Source organism: Tamandua tetradactyla, chromosome X (genome assembly GCF_023851605.1).
Source record: "Tamandua tetradactyla isolate mTamTet1 chromosome X, mTamTet1.pri, whole genome shotgun sequence".
Classification (NCBI taxonomy): domain Eukaryota; kingdom Metazoa; phylum Chordata; class Mammalia; order Pilosa; family Myrmecophagidae; genus Tamandua; species Tamandua tetradactyla.
The window spans coordinates 146,665,138-146,683,787 of NC_135353.1; the positions used below are offsets into that span (position 1 = coordinate 146,665,138).

An 18,650-nucleotide genomic window follows, 5' to 3' on the forward strand; every position below is an offset into this window, starting at 1 on the left:
CCTGTCACTTACAGAGCCAGATATGCACAGAGTTTGCAATTTGGATATATACTTCTATGTTGGTGGTATATAAATATGAATATAAATGTAGATCTAAATTAATACAGCTCAATGTCACCGTATCTTTATTTACTTTTTTTTTTGCACGGGCAGGCACTGGCAATCAAACCTGGGTCTCCAGCACAGCAGGTGAGAACTCTGCCCCTAAGCCATGGTTGCCCAGGCTATATTTACTTTTTTTTTCCCCTATATTTACTTTTGAATATAAAATCAATAGCAAACATATATCATTGTGCTTGTTTTCAGTGTGCTCTTTCATTTTTCCTTGTAATTTTTCTCCTTTTAGTACCTTATTTCATTAAGCAGGCTTCTTCCTTTCTTTCCCTGAACTATTTTTTGTGTGGGGATAACTGCTTCTTGTACAGTGAGCAACTGACACTTCCCTGAAATAACTGAAAAGACCCCAAGGGACAGATTTATAGTCAGAGGACTTAGGTGTTAAAATACCCTCCAGACTCCAATTAAGCCTGAACATTAGTGCCCTAGGGAATATATATGCTTTATCATTTCTCTTTGCTTTCCTTTGCTTATTATTCTTAATAAATGGCAAAGACTCCCATAAGTATGTACCCAGAGCAACCTCAAGAATATTGCAAAAAAAAGGCATATTCTGCCTCTCCTTTATCCATTGATGAATTAAAGTGAAACACAAGTTTGTATTGCTGAAGGCAGCCTAAGTACACATAACATGGAGATTGGATAATTATGTACGTATAATTTAAGAATAACGAAAGATTTCTTTAAATATTTTAGAATTGGATAGATATTAGAATGATATTCTTCTTTTGAGACATATCATTAGATTTAGTCATTGTAAAGAGAGAATATGCAAGGAAAAAAGTCAGATTAACAGTCATTTACAAGAGAGCTCATAAATGCAATGGTTAATTCAAGTATATGTGGCCTGGAGAGACTGTACTTACCTTCAGATGAAAGAAAGCAATTCAGCAGATGTGAGCTCCCACTCTTTGCCTCTGTTATTCAAAAGAGAACAGGAAGAAACTAAAACAACAAGGTTTATTCAAGAGAAAAGGCAAAAACCTGTCCCACTGGTATAAGCTGAATGATAGAAAATATGATCTATGGAATCTGTGACATATCTTTACCTGGAAATCTTTAAAATTAAAGCAAAACGAATAGATGCTCAGGACAACGAAGACAGCTTAGGTGAGCCAGTCCTAACTGTGAGTGGTATGTACTAATATATTTGTGGGAGAGGAGAAAAGTATCAGAGAATCTCAAATGGAAAATTTTAAAAGGTTGTTCTACATATACAACTACATTTAAATGAGGATGGCTTGAATAAATGACTGGAGGTCCCATAAAGTAATTATTACAAAGAATGAGCTTAATAAAAGATGAAAAGGGGAAAATGGTCATTAAAACTGTTTTTAAGAGTTTTTATGAGTTCAGAATGGAAAAAAAATAAAGATAAAAAGTTGCAAAATTTAAAGGGGCAACATATTGCTGAAAGCAAATTCAAGTAGCATATAGCTATAAAACTAGTATTTCAACTACAGTTTAACTCAATCAAAGGCATGATAAAAAATGCAGAATTTAAATTCAAAGTTTGTTTACCTCTATTTATAGTAAACATAATAAATAGGATAAGAATGTTCCTATTGTTTGGACAAATATTTTAAGGGAGAGAGATGACCAAGAAGAAGTACTTGAAATCTCTTTGCCCTCTACGCTTTCAACTAAGGAGAAAAAGAGAGGAAGGGGGATAAGAAGGGGGATACTGAAACATATATTTGCCTGTCCCAAAACGCTTAGGATTCTAACTTGATGATTTTGTAACTGAGATACATAACTTAGCTTCAGCATCAATTTAAAGGGAAAGATATTATAGTGGTGTGCTGCATAGTGAAGAGATTACCCACATACGTCTTTAAGCCTGACTACTAGGGTTCAAATCCAAGCTCAGAATGAGTTTCACTGTGGAAACAGATTTATTAGCTTCATTGCCCTCATACAGAAATTTAGGAAAGAATCTGAATAAACTTGGTTAATGAAACCAGATACTATGACATCTCTCTCTACCTGGAAGTCTTTAAAATTTAAGCGAAGTTTTAGAATAAAATGAGAAGGTATTTAAAAGGTCTATATAATGAAACATTTTCACTATAGAATTGAACATCATTCAGAATAAATATATAGAAATAGAAATATATATCATCTATCTATAATCATATATGTATCTATTTGCCTACCTTAAATATCTATCATCTATCTATCTATCTAAATACCTATCTTTTGCTATAGGTACAATGATCTCTCTATGATTGAGAGACAGCATATCTAATGATTAAGACAACAAGTGCAAGAATCAAGCATCTTCTGGACCAGGTACTCCAGCCCCCCAAAAAGAATCAGGCATCTGTGACCTTGAAGAAGTTATTCACTTTCACCATACCTCAGCTTCTATATCAGTAAAGTAAAGCAAAGTAAAGCTAATAATGGCACCTGCCTTAAGAGGATTAAGTGACAAAACACCTATGAAATACTTAAAACAGCGCCAGTCACACAGTAAGCCCTGATAAGTGTTAAAGAGCTGTTTAACAAATGGATCCTCATGTTAATCTTCATGAGTGTCTGCTATGTGCCAGACTCTTTTAGACCCTGGAAATGGAGCAGTAAACAAAACAAACATTCTTGGTCTCGTTTCAATGTTATGTTAATAATAATAATTAATATTAGTTATTAAAGTTATGAATGTTATTCTTATTTTGTGGTAAGTCTTTTGGTTTAAGATAGGAGGAACTGGAACACATTTAACTGAAGAGGGGAAAAGAAATTATACCCTAGGTAGAGTTTAAAGATTGAAGTCACAGAAGAAATAACTGTTGGCATGAGAGATTTCAGGAGGCCAGAAAGAGCAGGATATGCAGAGCACAGTTTAAGAGGTTATTCTTTGAGAGAAGGCTACCCTTTTCTCTGCATAGGAGGGAGAGAGAGTTGGATAAATATGCAGATGAAGTTGTTTGAAAATGAAAGGCCTGCCTTGAGTTGGTTTCTATTCTCTGGGTAAAGTATTAGATGAGTTCTTTTACTGAAAGATAATTCAGGTAGAATGCCAGTGTTCAGAAGAACTCAAATGTAGATGAGGAGAGTTGACTATGTACCTCTAGGAGGGCTAAATCACAAACTCACTGACAGTAGATATGAAGATCCATTTAATGAGCTATTATCTTACAAATGGTATCCCTGTCTCTGGGTCTTGTGGAAAGAGTGATTTGTGCACACTTTTTAATGTATTCATTCATAAATATTCACTGAATGTTTATTGTCTTCTAGGTAAAGAGATAGAAGGAAGAACAACACCAGCCAGGGCCCATTTTTACCTTTGGGTTGGGGGGGAGGGGATTGGGAGAAAGAAAAAGGCAATACAAATAAATAAGTATATTTATTCTAGATTGTGAAAAGTTCTATTGAGAAACTGAAACAGGATTATGTTCGAGACAGTGGGAGGATAAGGAGATGCTGCCTTAGATTGTGTAAGCAGAGGAGTACTTTTTGAGGGACTGGTTTTTGAGATGAAATACGAACGATGATGAGACAGATGTGAAAATACTGTGGCAAGGAGTTCTGGTCAGTAGAAACAGCAACAACAGAGGACAAAAATGGGAAAGAGATATGCAAGAAGGCCAGTGAGCTGGAGGTGAGGGAAAGGGGCTGGCAATGAGTATGAGGAGATGAGGGTCAGTAGGATGCTAAAGGGTTTTGATATTGAACAAAAGTGGTGGATTCTCTGCTGGACACACATAACAGCCAATCCATGACACCTGGGTTTTAAAAAACAGAAAGCATTTAATGCTATGCAAGAAGCAGATTAGATTGTACCTGAGAAGTTATGATTTAGGGGTTAATTATGATGAAGAAATCATTATATAGTATTATTTTTTACTTTCTGGTATATTAGACAGAGAGAAATACCTGAAATCTCTTATTTGTAATCCAGCTGTCTTGATCTCTGATAATGATTCTATAGCTTCTATCTTGTACCCTTGTGATTGTAAAAAACCTTGTGACTGACACTTACTTGTACCCCTTTTATCCGGTTTTTCAACCTTAGAGTCATAATCACTAAAGACAGCTCCTAATGTTTACTAATGAAGGGTCTAAGCCAGTCCAGAACTAACCCATCCCAATTCCAAAGCTGTCTTGATAACCAAAGTCGGATATAACCAACATGGGCCCACTGACATGCACAGTAGCTGAAACTTAAACCTATAACTAATCTATACCTCATTATAATATTAAAAATCACACCCATCATTATCTCAAGGCCACCATTTTCTTACATATGTTCTATGACAAATCATATAATCGATCTGCACATGCTCAATAATTAGATCACCTCTCATTATATCATCTAGAGCCACTGTGCTCATTTTCCTAATACCTGCGCATCTTTTGTTACTATAACACTACCAAAATTACTGCAGTTCAGGGAGACAGATTTTTAGGCCCATAGGCCATCTGATCTGCTTTGCAACTAGCAATAAACTCTCTCTGAAACCCTGGTGTCATAGGAATTGGTCATTTGAGTGCATTGGACAAAGAACCTGCAGCTTTTGATGGGTATCAAGACGGCCTACCTGCCCCAAAATTTATCTAAGGAATTGAGGTTTTCAAGGGATTCAAACAAGGGGCGATGGAGTTGTTACCATTACAATAGTAAGTATACAAAGAACTCAGACTATGCTAGAATAACCATTACAATAGAAAGTATAAACAGGGCTAAAACTAGTTGAGTTTCAGTAATTTCAGGTGTTAATTTCTCCCTGTTCTACAATGTAAAAAGAAAAACATCTATAAAATGATTCAATAATCATTTGTTAATTCTTAATTGCTCTGTAACAGTTTGACTTACATTGAGGAGTATGAGAGAACCAAGTACTGCAGGAAAAGACCCAAGAGAGAATAGAAAGGGTATTTCCAATCCGACAAATTCACTCCTTAATTATTTCCTAAGGAAAGGTCTGATAATCAATGTCACTTATTGCTTTACTATAATTGTGCAGAAATCCTTGTTAATAGAAATCTTAGATGACACAAGTTCAGGTAAGCTGGTCTTTTTATATTAGAAATGAAAAGTAGACTGCAAAATCTGTCTTTTTGAACTATTTTGTGCAATTTTAAACACTTAGTAGACTTAGTAGATGATGAGAACTGAAAATGATTACTAGCAATGGTTCTCAACCAGGGGTAATTTTGCCCGCAGGGATGTTTAGCATAATCTGGAGACACTTTTGGCTGTCACAACTAACTGAGGCATGGGGGTGGGTTCAGGGTACTACTGGCATCTAGGAAGTAAACAACTACCCTACTTCTCCGACTCTCAGTAATCAACCAAACAACCCAACAAACAACCAATCAAGCAAAAATACAAAGGTAGGCATCTTAAGTCAAGATCTCTACACAAAATTTACTTTATAGGATCATATTTTAAGGGCCACGTGAAGCATAGAACAATACAGCCCTTGTACTTAAGAAGTTATGACACCCACACTGGGAATTATGATGCTTTATCTTTGTTTTACAGAAGATTGTATTTGTCACCTATATATTTCATAAGTGAATTTACTAAGCTAAGAGGTTTTTAAAATTATAATTTTAAGTAACTGTAAACAAAGGTTTGAAAACTGTCTGAATAACTTTGTGTGTATTTCAAAAGGACATTCCTAAACCACCGGGTCAGCTCTTCTGCCTAGGAAAGTGATTAACAGATCACCTACAGGTAACAAAACACAAAAGGTTATTTTGCAGGAGGAATGAACCAGAGCTTTACACTTTCAGTAGGTAAATGAATCCAAAACCAGTATTGGCCAAGGTACTTAAGACTTTCCCTTACTTATCATGAAAACATTTTTTCTATTTCTAACTCAGTCCAATGCTTTCATCAAACATCAAGCACATATTAAATGCACTTCTTAAATGGTTAATAGAGGGGGTGCGAGGGCAGTTCAGTGGTAGAATTCTCGCCTGCCATGTGGGAGACCTGGGTTCGATTCCTGGTCCACACACTTCCCAAAACAAAACAAGCAAACAAACAAACAAAAAACCAAACAAACCAAAATTCAGCAAATGGTGCTACAATAAGGGGATACTCACATGGAAAAAGAATGAAATGTGACCCCCACCATACAGCACACAAAAAATTTTTAAAAAAGGGTTAATAGAACTGTTAAGTTGAAATCAGTTGCTACCTAAAAAATGAAATTTATCGTTTCCAATATAAATGCATTGTACCAAGGAAAAGATATTCAAGGAAAAGAAGATGATTTCTATTCTAAAAATAAATTGAGTGGATTTTAACTCCAAATTATGCTTATTGCTATTTTTTACATAACACAATTGTGAGGTAATTACTAAGCAGCTAGTATGATTCCTCGCAATCCAGATAGGATAAGGCAGTAATATGATCTATCAGAATAGAGTAAAAGAGGAGAGCTATGAATTAAAGAATTTAAAAAATCAAAATGAGTTTAGAAATAACTATTTGAACAGAAGAAAAAGAAGAGAGGGTGGCACTGAACGTTAGACTGGAAAATTTAGTTTTCCTCTTTTTCCCTCCCTTAAAGGTGTGAGCAACAGATTTGGGAATTTCCAAGGAAACCAAGCAAACAGCTCAGAAGTACTGGAGTTAACAGAAGCTGCCTGTGGATCTAAAAAAATACTTAGAGAGATTTTTACTTCTGGGACTCCAAGATAATGACAGCCAGTCATGCTGCAACTTGCACATAACAGGATGATGTTTTCATCTGAATATAAAAGGTTTTCATTGTTCAAGCAACCTAATATTTATATATAAGGGGTATGTCCCCTAGAAAAGCCATGTTTTAATCAAAATCCCATTTCGTAAAGACAATAATTCCTATTCAATACTGTATGTTTGAAACTGTAATCGGATCATCTCCCCGGAGATACGATTTAATCACGGATGGTTGTTAAAATGGATTAGGTGGTGACATGTCTCCACCCATTTGGGTGGGTCTTAATAAGTTTCCGGAGTGCTATAAAAGAGGAAACATTTTGGAGAATGGAGGCGATTTGGAGAGAGCAGAGAATGCTGCAGCCCCACGAAGCAGAGAGTCCACGAGCCAGTGACTTTTGGAGATGAAGAAAGAAAATGCCTCCTGGGGAGCTTCATGAAACCGGAAACCAGGAGAGAAAGCTAGCAGATGACGCTGTGTTTGCCACGTGCCTTTCCAGATGAGAAAAAAGCCCTGACTGTGTTTGCCATGTGCCTTCTCACTTGAGAGAGAAACCCTGAACTTCATCGGCCTTCTTGAACCAAGGTATCTTTCCCTGGATGCCTTGATTGGATATTTCTATAGACTTGTTTTAACTGGGACATTTTCTCAGCCTTAGAACTGTAAAGTAGCAACTCATTAAATTCCCCTTTTTAAAAGCCATTCTGCTTCCGGTATATTGCATTCCAGCAGCTAGCAAACTAGAACAGGGGACCATACATTGCTCTTTTCCCAGAAAAGTCCCTGGTTATAACTACTGTCCAAGCATTAATGTCCCCATGCCCTTTGCCATATAACTTTGCAATGATTCCTCACTCTGGGTGGGGCGTATCTTCCCATCTCATGACACTGGGCTCGGCTATGGACTTGCTTTGGACAGGACATGAGTCAAATAGAAGCTTAAAATGGACTGGACATTTAAATACTGGAAAATTGGGATTCTTTCAACATCTGAAAGTAGATGGAAAAGCTGGACTTTCACTCAGGGTTGGCGAAGGAACATTTGACAGAGCATGGAGGAAAACCCCAGATTATTCAAGATATTTTGCTTCTTTGGTAACTATCGATAAGGGGAAAAATATCCAAAGGAGTGGGAGTGAAGGAGCAGGGGTAATTCCATATGTATCTTATAAATGTACCATGGCCTGATAAAACTATATATCTGTTCTATAAGAAAGTGGACACAAATTTCAAATTCATAGTTTTATCCCCAGTACCTTGTATAGGGCTTGTACTTGGGGGGCTGCTAAATAACTATGTGAGAAATAAATGAATGAATTGTTAGAAATCATCCTAGAAAGAATGTTCCTTCATTTATGTATTTATTCAACAAACAATTATTGAGCAGCTACTATGTACCATAACTTATGGAAGGTGCTGAGGAAACCGCAGTGAACAAAATAAATTTTAAAATCACAACCCTCATGAAACTTATAGTCTGGTTGCAGAAACAGAATAAATAAAATACAAAGTAGTCAAATGATACTAAGTGCTTTGGAGAAAATATACATCAAAGAAGGGAGATGGGAAATGCCGGGGATGGGAGGTCTCCGCAATTTTAAATAGGTATTCAGGAAAGGTCTCACTGAAGAAAGGAAACTTTACTAAATTCCTGAAACAGGTAAGGGTGTGAGCCATGTAGATAATGAGGAACAGAGTGTTCCAGATAGGAGGAAGTTCAAGCACAAAGGCCCTGAGGCAGGAGTGTGCCTGATGTGCCTCAGAAAGAGCAAGGAGGTAGTGTAGCTAAAGCAGATTAAGGGAGAGGGAGACCATTAGGTGAAGAGCTCAGATAGATTGAGGGGGCCAGATTAGGGCCTTACAGACCATAATAGCTAAGACTATAAGGCTATTCTTAGCCTTTAAAAACTTAGTACTTTAGCTTTTATTCTAAGTAAGGTGAGCAGAGGAGGAGTAGGATATGATTGTGCTTTAAAATTTTCCCTTCTAGTTATTGTGCTGAGACTATACTAATCGAGAGAAAGGCAGAAGCAGCAAAGGAAACTATTACAAAAGTACAAATCAGAGATGATGATGACTTTGACACTGGTGCTAATGGTGATAAACATGGTGAGAAGAGGTAAGATTCTGAACACATTTTGAAAGTTAGAGAGATAATGTTTGACAGTCTGAATGGCAAAAGGATAAGAAAAGGGGAAGAGGCAAGGATAACTCTAAATTGTTAACCAGAGCCATGGGAGGGATGGTGTTGACACTGCTTGCCTTGTTTTCAGATACTCCCATGAGATACGCCTAAAAAGGCAGCATACCATGAAATAAATAAATAAATTAGCTGGAGGGCTTGTAGAGAAGAACATGCATGTGCATTTTCCATTCATGATTTTGAAGTTGAAAATTTTTGCAATTTTTGAGTAGATACATTTAAGCAATCATTTTAATGCAATTTCATAAAATTTAAAATTTTAAAATCTCTACCTTGCTCTTCCTACTACGAAATGTCCTCTCCTCTAATAGATAGGATATTTAGAAACCTAAATGTTCTCTCAATATACATTTGAATTACCTATACCAAAAATTTAGAAATGTGTGACTCATTCCTTTATTTTCCTCTAAAATAACTCTGAGAACTATAGAAATTAAGCCTTTAGTGGTCATAAAGTATAGATCAATTACAAGATCATTGTCAGGGTAGAGTCAGCAAGAAGTACTTCTTACTACCTTAAGGTCATAGGGAGAAAGAAAGCACAAGAGAGAAGCAGGTAACCAAAACAAAAAGTGGTATCTTGGCTCGTAAGAGTAAATCTACTGATTTTTATTTTGACCTGGCCTCAACAATTTTCCCTCACAAAATAAAATGAGGTAACATCAGATAACATTGATAGCTGGTATAAAAATTACATTGTTGTAAATATCTGCTATAAAAATATGTACAGTCTGGGAGAGAATATTGCATGTCGGGGAGAACAATATGGAGATTTGGAGCCCTGCAGGCTTGGTTTCAAATCCTAACATCATCACTGACTGCAGGATTTGAACCAAATTCTTATTCTCTTGGAGTTTCAGGAGTTTTCCTCTCCTATACTGTAGTACTAATATATTTATCTTTCTCTCTCTCTCTCTTTCTATATATATACATATATATATATTTGCATGATGATTGAAGGAGAAAATAACGCATATAAAAGGAACTCACACATCTACTGGAACATGGCAATTGCTTGTTCGTATTACAGCCTACCTTGCTCCCTGTAAAACAACAACAAAATAATAATAATAATTTTATATAATTAAGAACATAAAGGATCCTGCTCTACTTCCCACGCCAAATAAAGACAGGAACAGAAAGAAATTCTTGCAGAATAGGCAATAAAAAATATCAACTCGAGGCTCTTTTAGACTATAAAGAGACTTGAGATAACCTAATTAAGATAAAGAAACTTTAATTGGCCTAAGGGAATCTCCCAGTGATAAAACTGTGAGAATAGCTAGATTTGTGACAAACGCCTTTCAGAATGTGTAGAATGTAACCTGAGGGCATATTCAGGGAATCGACAATTTTATAACAGATTATAATAGAAACTTCAATATAACCACAACAGAGAAAAAAAGTGGACCATTAACATGCATGCCATTATTATCATTGTGAATTTGCATATTGCACTCTTATTGAAATAACATGGGTTTTAATTAGTACATTTATCAGTTCTAGTACTAATCATTAATTCTTATGTTTAAATATTATTTATAATTTGAAAATGTTTCTAAGCAGGCAGTATGCTGGCACTGATTTAAATTTTCTCAGGAAATGATTGTCATTCGCATTCAGTTCCCCAAGCATCCATTCTGTACTGTTCCAGAGAATATTCCCATACTATAAATTCCTGGAGGTGATATTGCAAGAGAGGTGGGTGGAAAAGCTTTTCTGTGCCCTACTTGAAAATTGTCACCCATCTCCAATGCTATGCAAAATAAAGATTGTTACCCTTTAAGTGAAATAGGACCCTTCAAGTGAAAACGCACTTGAGGTGGCCCAATTCTCACTTTTTCCCTTGCGATAACAGGGTTAATGTTTTAGAAAATATGTTTTTAAAAAGAAAACTGCAGAAGTTGCTACTACATCAAAAATCAACATGGTTACTATTAAAATTATATTTAACAGAGTTGTCATATCCAAGCTTCTATTTTTCCATTGGCTATACACAGATGTGGATCTAAAGGAGGAAGTGTGTGACTTTCATCTTGGCTTGATAATTTTGTGTTGATTACAAATTATATAGATGGAAGGAATGTGAAATAAATGAAATGAATGCCAAGAAAAGAAGAGGACAGCATAGTTCAGTGGCTGAGAGAACCAATTTTGGAATCAGAAAGACTTGCTCATGTTAGAACTCCTCGACTTACTGGCTATTTGACTTTTGGCAACTTATCTAACTTAAGTTTGTTTCCGCATCTCCAAAAAGATGGTTAAAAGAAAAAAAAGATGGTTAAGCCACCTGTATTACAAGGTTATTATGAAAATTAAGTAAGAATATGTATATAAGGTTCTTGAAAGTGTGTTGAACATAAGCATGCATATTATTATTTATTATTCTTGATCAATTATGTTATAACTTTATAAAAACAATAAGCACTCAAGTATTATTACTTAGCTGCTGAGGGTGTTATTATTACTATAATTATTAAGAAAGGTAAAGCAACCGACCTGTGGCACTCAATCCTCACCCATGGCTAACTTCAACTCACATTTTCCCTCAGGCCCACTCCTTTCCTAAAGAATGAAAAGTGTGGTTATGGATTGAACAACTTAGAAGACATTTTAATTCCCCATTTTTCAAGAAGACGGAGCTTTAGGCTGCGCTGAATAGAGCAGAGGGGATGACTAACTCTCCGTTGGCACGACATCCTCCCCCAGGGATAGATAAATTAACGACAGGGCCTAGGCCAAGCCTTAGAAGAAGATCCAACATAAGATCTCTGATTCTTGCTAGTGGTGTATAGTTCACTTGCTCCTGCCTCTTTTTTTTGGACCAATCTTTCATTAACGTAAGATGGCAGATAAAGATTTAGTCCGGACATAGCTGAGTAAGCCTTCTTTTGCTTGAGGTCCTAATTCTCCAAACCCACACACCTGATGCACGAAAAGATTTCCAGGGGACAAAGCCCTTTTCTGGAAAGAACGACGCTCATCGCTCTAATTTTGAATCCTCCCTCGTTAACTCAGCAGGCAGCTCCCCCTAATACATTTAGGCAAGGAGTGTTCGTAAAAATAAGTAAAGGTTTTTTTTTTTTAAATAATAAGTATGGGGATGTATCCCTTGACTAGGTGAAGTGTTAACTAGTAATACAAGTAGGTTCCTTTCACAAGGATCCTGTCAGGGTGAGGCTGTCCTAGACAGCCTAGAACAGAAGCAGGGACTTTTTCAACTCCTAAAAGGAAAGAGAAGGGAGGGTGGCAAAATGGGGCGGGGGGGGAGACTGGGTGTCCGAGGTAGTTGGGAGAAGGAGCGGGGTGACGGGGCGAACCCTGCTGACCTCAGGGTTCTGGGGCGCCGCTGACGCGCTTGTGACCACTGCCGATCCGCCATCTTCGAACGCCGTTTTCCCGCCCCCGCCACCTCGGCCACCGTCGCGGCGGCAGCGGCAGCTACGGCTCCCCACGCGACGAGGCTGGCGGCGACACGTTGAGGGCCACGGCCGTGTGGTCGTGGCGGACGAGCAGGTTTAAAAATCTAAAGCCATTATCCTGAGCGAAGCCCCCAGGGACGGGGACAGTCAGCGCACCTGGTCCGTCTCAGGGTCTTAGGTGTAACAACCCCAGGGACTGTCGCCATCGGGTCCACATCCGAACCTTGCCGATCCTGAAAGCCGAGCGTAAATCCCGTCAGGCACACGCTCGGAAACCGCAGGGGGGCGTCAACCGTCCGTTCTCGGCGGCTGAGAAGCGTCGTCCTGAGCTGCAGTTGCAGGGAGCGGCACCGGTGACAGAAGATCTGTGAGAAGTTTGGCCTGTTCAAGGTAAAAAGAAAGCCCATCTGTCGATATCACACAAGACCTCTCGGGTTAAGGAGAAGACCAGTTTGTCAAAATGTCGGAAACCAGTAGTCTGGTTTATTTGCCCGACTGTGAACTCGATAGACTTGAAGAGATAGCTAACTTAGTTACGGCAGTTCTCTCCTCACCTCTCTGGAGGAAAAATCTAGCTCTGATCTTGAAAAATGAGGACTATATTAAGAAACTACTACAGCTGTTCCACACTTGTGAGAACCTAGAGAACATTAACGGCTTATATCATTTGCATGAAATTATTAAAGGGATCTTTTTCCTTGACGAGGTCCCGCTGTTTGAGATCTTATTCTCTGACGAGTGTATTATGGATGTGGTGGGGTGCCTTGAATATGACCCCAACTTGGCTCAGCCAAAAAGATATAGGGAATTCTTGACCCAGAATGCAAAGTTCAAGGAGGTTATACCAATAGCCGACTTGGAACTTAGACAAAAAATACACCAGACGTACAGGGCACAATACATTCATGATATCCTCGTGCCAGCACCGTCCTCGCTTGAAGAGAATTTACTTTCCACTCTTACAGCTTTTATTTTTTTCAATAAGGTCCAGATAGTCAGCATGTTGCAAGAGGATGGTGAGTTTTTGCATCAGCTTTTTACACAGCTGACCAGTGAAACTACAGAAGCTGATAAGCGGCGTGAATTGGTACTCTTTCTAAAGGAATTCTGTGCGTTTTCTCAGACATTACAAACTGAAAACAGGGATGCATTATTCTACACGTTCAACCAATTGGGAATTCTTCCTGCTCTTAAAATTGCAATGGGCATGGATGATTCGCAGGCAAAGTCAGCAGCTGTAGATATATTGTCTTATGTAGTGGACCATAATCCATTCGTGGTCCGAAGATTCATAATAGAAGAAGCCCAGCAGAGTGAAGATGGTAACCTTTTCATTAATGTAGTAATTCAACAAATGATCTGTGATACTGATCCTGAGCTAGAAGGTGCTATGCATTTAATGGGACTTCTTCGTTCTCTCCTTGACCCAGACAGCATGATGGCTTCCCCTAATAGATCTGAAAGAAATGAATTTCTAAATTTCTTCTACAAACATTGTATGCATGTCTTTATAGCACCGCTTTTGGCCGCCACCTCTGAAGACAACGGTGAGGAGGATAATACAGAGGGAGCTAACGAAAGCAAAAGTTGCTTCAATAATTATCAAACAGCACAACTACTTTACTTCATGTTAGAGCTACTCACATTTTGTGTACAACATCACACATATTACATTAAAAACTATATTTTGAGCAAAGACTTGCTAAGAAGAGTCTTGATCTTGATGAATTCAAAGCACACTTTCCTGATTTTGAGTGCTGTTCGCTTTATGAGAGGGATGATCGCCCTTAAAGATGAAATTTACATTCGTTACATCATCCAAGGAAATTTTTTTGAGCCAGTCGTAAATGCCTTTCTGAATAATGGGACTCGGTACAACATGTTGAATTCAGCTGTTATTGAACTGTTTGAATTCATAAGAGTGGAAAATATCAAGTCTTTTGTTACACATATAGTTGAGAAGTTTTATCCGGCGCTTGAATCAATTGACTATGTTCAGACATTCAAAGGATTGAAGATTAAATATGAGGAAGAGAAAGACAGACAAAGTCAAATACGGAAGAACTTACATGCAATACTGTATAGTAAAATACTTTGCAGAGGTGCCAGAGCCTTGGAGAAGGAAGAAGATCATTCTAAGGGCGATGACGAAGATCATTCTAAGGGCGATGACAAAGATCATTCTAAGGGCGATAAAGAAGAAGGAGAAACAGCTTTGCCGCCATTACAAATGTTTGAGCAAGAAGATGCTTTTGCATATTGTATTGCTAAATCTATAGAGATGAATAAAGCAAAAGAAAATGAAAATGAGGCAGCGCTTTCCGAAGGAGCATCTTGCAGCTTCGCATTTCCTTTATCCCATTCTGCTGTTGCTAGTGGAAAAAGTACATCAATTCAGAGCAGTGTGGTTAGCTTGGTGGATTATCCAGATGACGACGATGAAGATGGAGATGATGAAGATGGAGATGATGAAGCAGCACCACCCAAGAAAAGACCACATCCCAGCTCATAAAATCTTAACTGGGAGACCCGCAACATATAGTCCTACTAAAGTTCTGTAAACATTCGAAAAGCTGAAAAGTCTGAATTAGAAAGCTTTCTCACGTGAACTTGCAAGTATACAATTAGTAGTAAAAGATGCGTTGTGTTATCAGCTAGGAGGGTTTAGTTCTGTAAAAATCGGACTTCCCAGAAACTTGAAATTGAACTATGATTAGTAACCAGAACTTAGGTGATTGCTTCTTAGCGGGAAAAGTCTTAGTTTGGATATGGTTTGGGGAGGGAACACGTTGATAAAATAATAGTATTGTGTTTTTGTTCCCAGGTTATCTATTGGAAACAGTTTTAACAGTTCAATTGTAAAGGCATTACTTGCATAATGGTTCTTACCATGACCTTCTTTCCTTCAGTTGCCTTTTTTGAAATAAAAATGTATGTTTATGTTTACATGGAAAACAAAGTCATCCATAACAAAAAAATTAAATTAACCTGTTCAAACAATTTTTTGAAAATTTAACAAAAATTCAGACTTATGAGTAACTAGAGGGAAGTAACTTTCCCTATGTATTTTGATAGATAAAAAAGGAAATTTCGTTTCAAACTGTGCAGTTCTGTTATTATAACTGAATTTTTAAGATAAGAGATGCCAATAATCCATCCAGTAGTATTCCAAAAGAATTGTCTCTAGGACTTTGGGAGTATATCAGAACATTTGCAACTGCCTAGATTGTGAAAGAAACTTTGAAGTCATTTTCTGCTTCAATAGCGAAGTTGTCTCTCCAGAACAGCAGGTAAATTTTAAAGACTACAAAGAATAGTGCTGAATGAAATAGTATGTTTAGTGTGTTTATTGTCTAGAAGCCTTTTTTTTTTTCCCTGCATGGGCAGGCACGGGGAATCGAACCCAGATCTCTGGCATGGCAGGTGAGACCTCTGCCTGCTGAGCCACCATGGCCCGCCCTCTAAAAGCCATTTTAATCCAAGAAAAAGTTAACTTAACTGTTAAAGTCAGCATATAGCACATGAAGTTTTTCTATAAACAATGGTATAATATGAAAGCTGCTTTATTAAAGAGTATATGCAAATGAATTTCTAAAACTTATTTGAGGGTAAGAGTTAAGAGGGTCTGTTTTTAGAAGAACAAGTTACCTGGGTTCATTTTTCTTGGGATACCTTAAACTGAAGCAGCTTTGCTTGTTTTGAAGATTTTGTAGTTAATTCAAATTTTGGACATTATTTGGGAAAGATGGTTTCTCTGTGTAGATATGAAGTACAGTTTTCCATAAAACAGGAGTTTATTTTGTATAACAAATACCAGTGTACTCATTTTGCACCATTTGGTGATACTCATATTGAACTATAAAATTCAGGAATTAAAATGTGCTCCTGTACTTCTCCCCAATAAAGAGATCATACTAAATTTACTATTGTACCAATAAGAAACACATCTTATGCAAAAATAAAAATCTGTTGTGTAAGAATGGCAAAGCAAGTACATTCCTAAAACAATAAAAAATATTTCATCAGATATAAAGTGTTCTGAAGTGTGTACATGACCTCAAGAGATATCATCATACATTGTCAAGGATGTGACAGCAGGGAAACTGCATTTTCACATCTTCAAGCCAAGCTAGTTAAGTTAAACATTACAATGGGATTATTCATGTCATGATGGTGTGCCAAAAAAAGATAGTTTGTTAGAAAATCATTTCATGTTTTCTATCTGGCTCGACTGTCATGGAGAAGGTTATCTGTGGTACACCTATTTACACACACACACGGGGTTTTAGTTTTGATAAAAATATATATTTTTTTAGTAGAAGTAGCTCCAGTTCTTAACAGACAAGTTATTTACAGCAAGGCAGAGAAGAAAATTTCTTTTTTGATGCTATTTCGCTTTATTTTCCTCCCATCAGTTAGGTTTACTGTGTCAGAAAAAAATGGACACTATAGGAGAAAAAAAATGAATATATGCATTTCTTGCTGTATTGTTCCCAATGAGTTTGTAAGGAAAGATGAGGGCGGGCATAAGCATAATGAAAAGTAAGAAACAAAAAGACAGGTACTCACTCTATTGAGCTGTAACCTCTATGAGCCCTTTTCTGGTCACAGCTACTTAATATTAGGGGAAGCAGCATGACAAGTAAAATGGTGCAAAGGCAAATTGCCCATCAAATGGCATAACCTACTATTAAGGGAACATTTAAGAGGGCAACAAAACACAGAAGCACAATCCTTACTGTCTGCACACTGAGTGAAAAATTGACCAAAATGTTCAACCTTGATAGCTGTGCTATATGAGAAGATACCATATAAGGAATGTTCGTTTCATTTTAAAGTTTTTCAGAAGTAATTAAGTAAAAGTCATTTAAGCAGATTATTGAAGAAAAGAAGAAACAATTTACAATAAAATCCAGTGAGCATTTTTGGAACGGTACCCTAATCTTATCAAGGTTTTGGCTTTAAGCATTGGACGCCCAGTAAGTTTTAAGGCTTATTAACTAAACACATCAAAAAGAAGAAAGTGATATACAGTATAGTAGATAAAGCAGAAACTTCAAATTCACATAGCCCCTGATGATGTTGCAGGCTTTGATGCTTACCAGTTTCATGACCTCAGGCAATTTACCTAGTTCTCCTCTAGCCACAATCTCTCCATCTTGTTTTCAAAATTAGAAACTATATGTACATTATCCATGGCATATTTAATACTGAATAATAGTCTTTAAAACTCATTATCAGTAGCCCTAGCATCATCATTCTTATGAAGATGGAGGGTAAAGCCAACCATAACCACTTATATTGTTGCACGAAAAAGGGGCAAGGCTTTAAGCCTCCTGGAATGTTATACAGAAAGAGAACAAACTGGGCCGAGGCTCCGAAGTTTCAGGAAGTGGGTTTTATTTTCTATGGCCATAGGGCTCAGCCGAGTAACCTCTGAAAGGCTGAGCCCCCAGCAAAGGGTTAACATCAGTTTTTATAGACAGGATGACATGTTAAAGACAAGGTAAACGATTGTCTGGTTTAAATTGAGAAGGGCTCGAGGCCAGGTTACAGGAGCAGAGGAGCCGTTAAGGGAGGGATCCCCATCCCAGGAATATCTTATCTCGCCCACTTGCAGTTTCACCGGTTCCTGGAGGCAAGGGGAGGGGGCCCTATCCCAGGAATGTGTCTTATCTTACCTACCTGCAGTTTCACCTGTTCCTGAAGGCTAGGGGTCGGGGGTTGGGGATTTTCCACAGAGGAGGCAGCTGAACCAGAAGAAGGCGGGGAGAGGCCTGCCTGCCGCAAAGCCTGCTTGCTACGATATCACACGTTATACTCAGAAGTTAATAATCCTATATTCTGGATCAAATTCACATCAGTATAATAAATTAAGAATTGATGAGTTCATTTTATGTTGGAAGACAAGTCTATGTGTTTGCATCAAACTGAAATAAAACATGTAAGTAGAGAAACTCTCATAGCAATGAAGATACTTAGGTGGAGTGGTGTCTCAGATGTTAACCAAAGAATGTAACTGAGAAATCAGGATCTAAGGGATAATTTTGATTACTGAATTATTATGTAGATATTCATTTTGGCTTTCTGGTATATTGGAGTAGAGGGAGGGAAATTGCTGAAATCTGTAAACTGTTATCCAGGTGCCTTGATCTCTGATCGTGATGGTATAGCCCTTATCTTCTGCCCTTTTGATTATAAAAACTCTGTGACTAATCATTTATACCCACTTATCCAGTTTTTTAA

The 18,650-nt window shown here is 37.5% G+C and overlaps 1 long non-coding RNA gene and 1 pseudogene across 3 annotated transcripts; one reads left to right on the forward strand and one right to left on the reverse strand.

Annotated features, from left to right (window-relative positions):
• Positions 1-978: 978 nt before the first annotated feature.
• Positions 979-12,040, reverse strand: LOC143670387 (uncharacterized). The gene is made up of 4 exons (XR_013169345.1): positions 11,908-12,040; positions 11,482-11,547; positions 9,973-10,025; positions 979-1,034 (listed from the first exon to the last, which is right to left on the reverse strand). It is a non-coding gene; the product is annotated as an uncharacterized LOC143670387 (long non-coding RNA).
• A 327-nt stretch (positions 12,041-12,367) lies between these two features.
• On the forward strand, positions 12,368-16,398 carry LOC143671551 (serine/threonine-protein phosphatase 4 regulatory subunit 3B pseudogene; annotated as a pseudogene). 2 transcript variants are annotated; one of them, XR_013169597.1, is made up of 2 exons: positions 12,368-12,794; positions 13,390-16,398. The product of XR_013169597.1 is annotated as a serine/threonine-protein phosphatase 4 regulatory subunit 3B pseudogene, transcript variant X2 (transcript). The 2 variants fall into 2 exon arrangements; XR_013169596.1 differs by having other exon boundaries at positions 12,368-16,398.
• The last annotated feature ends 2,252 nt before the right edge of the window (positions 16,399-18,650 follow it).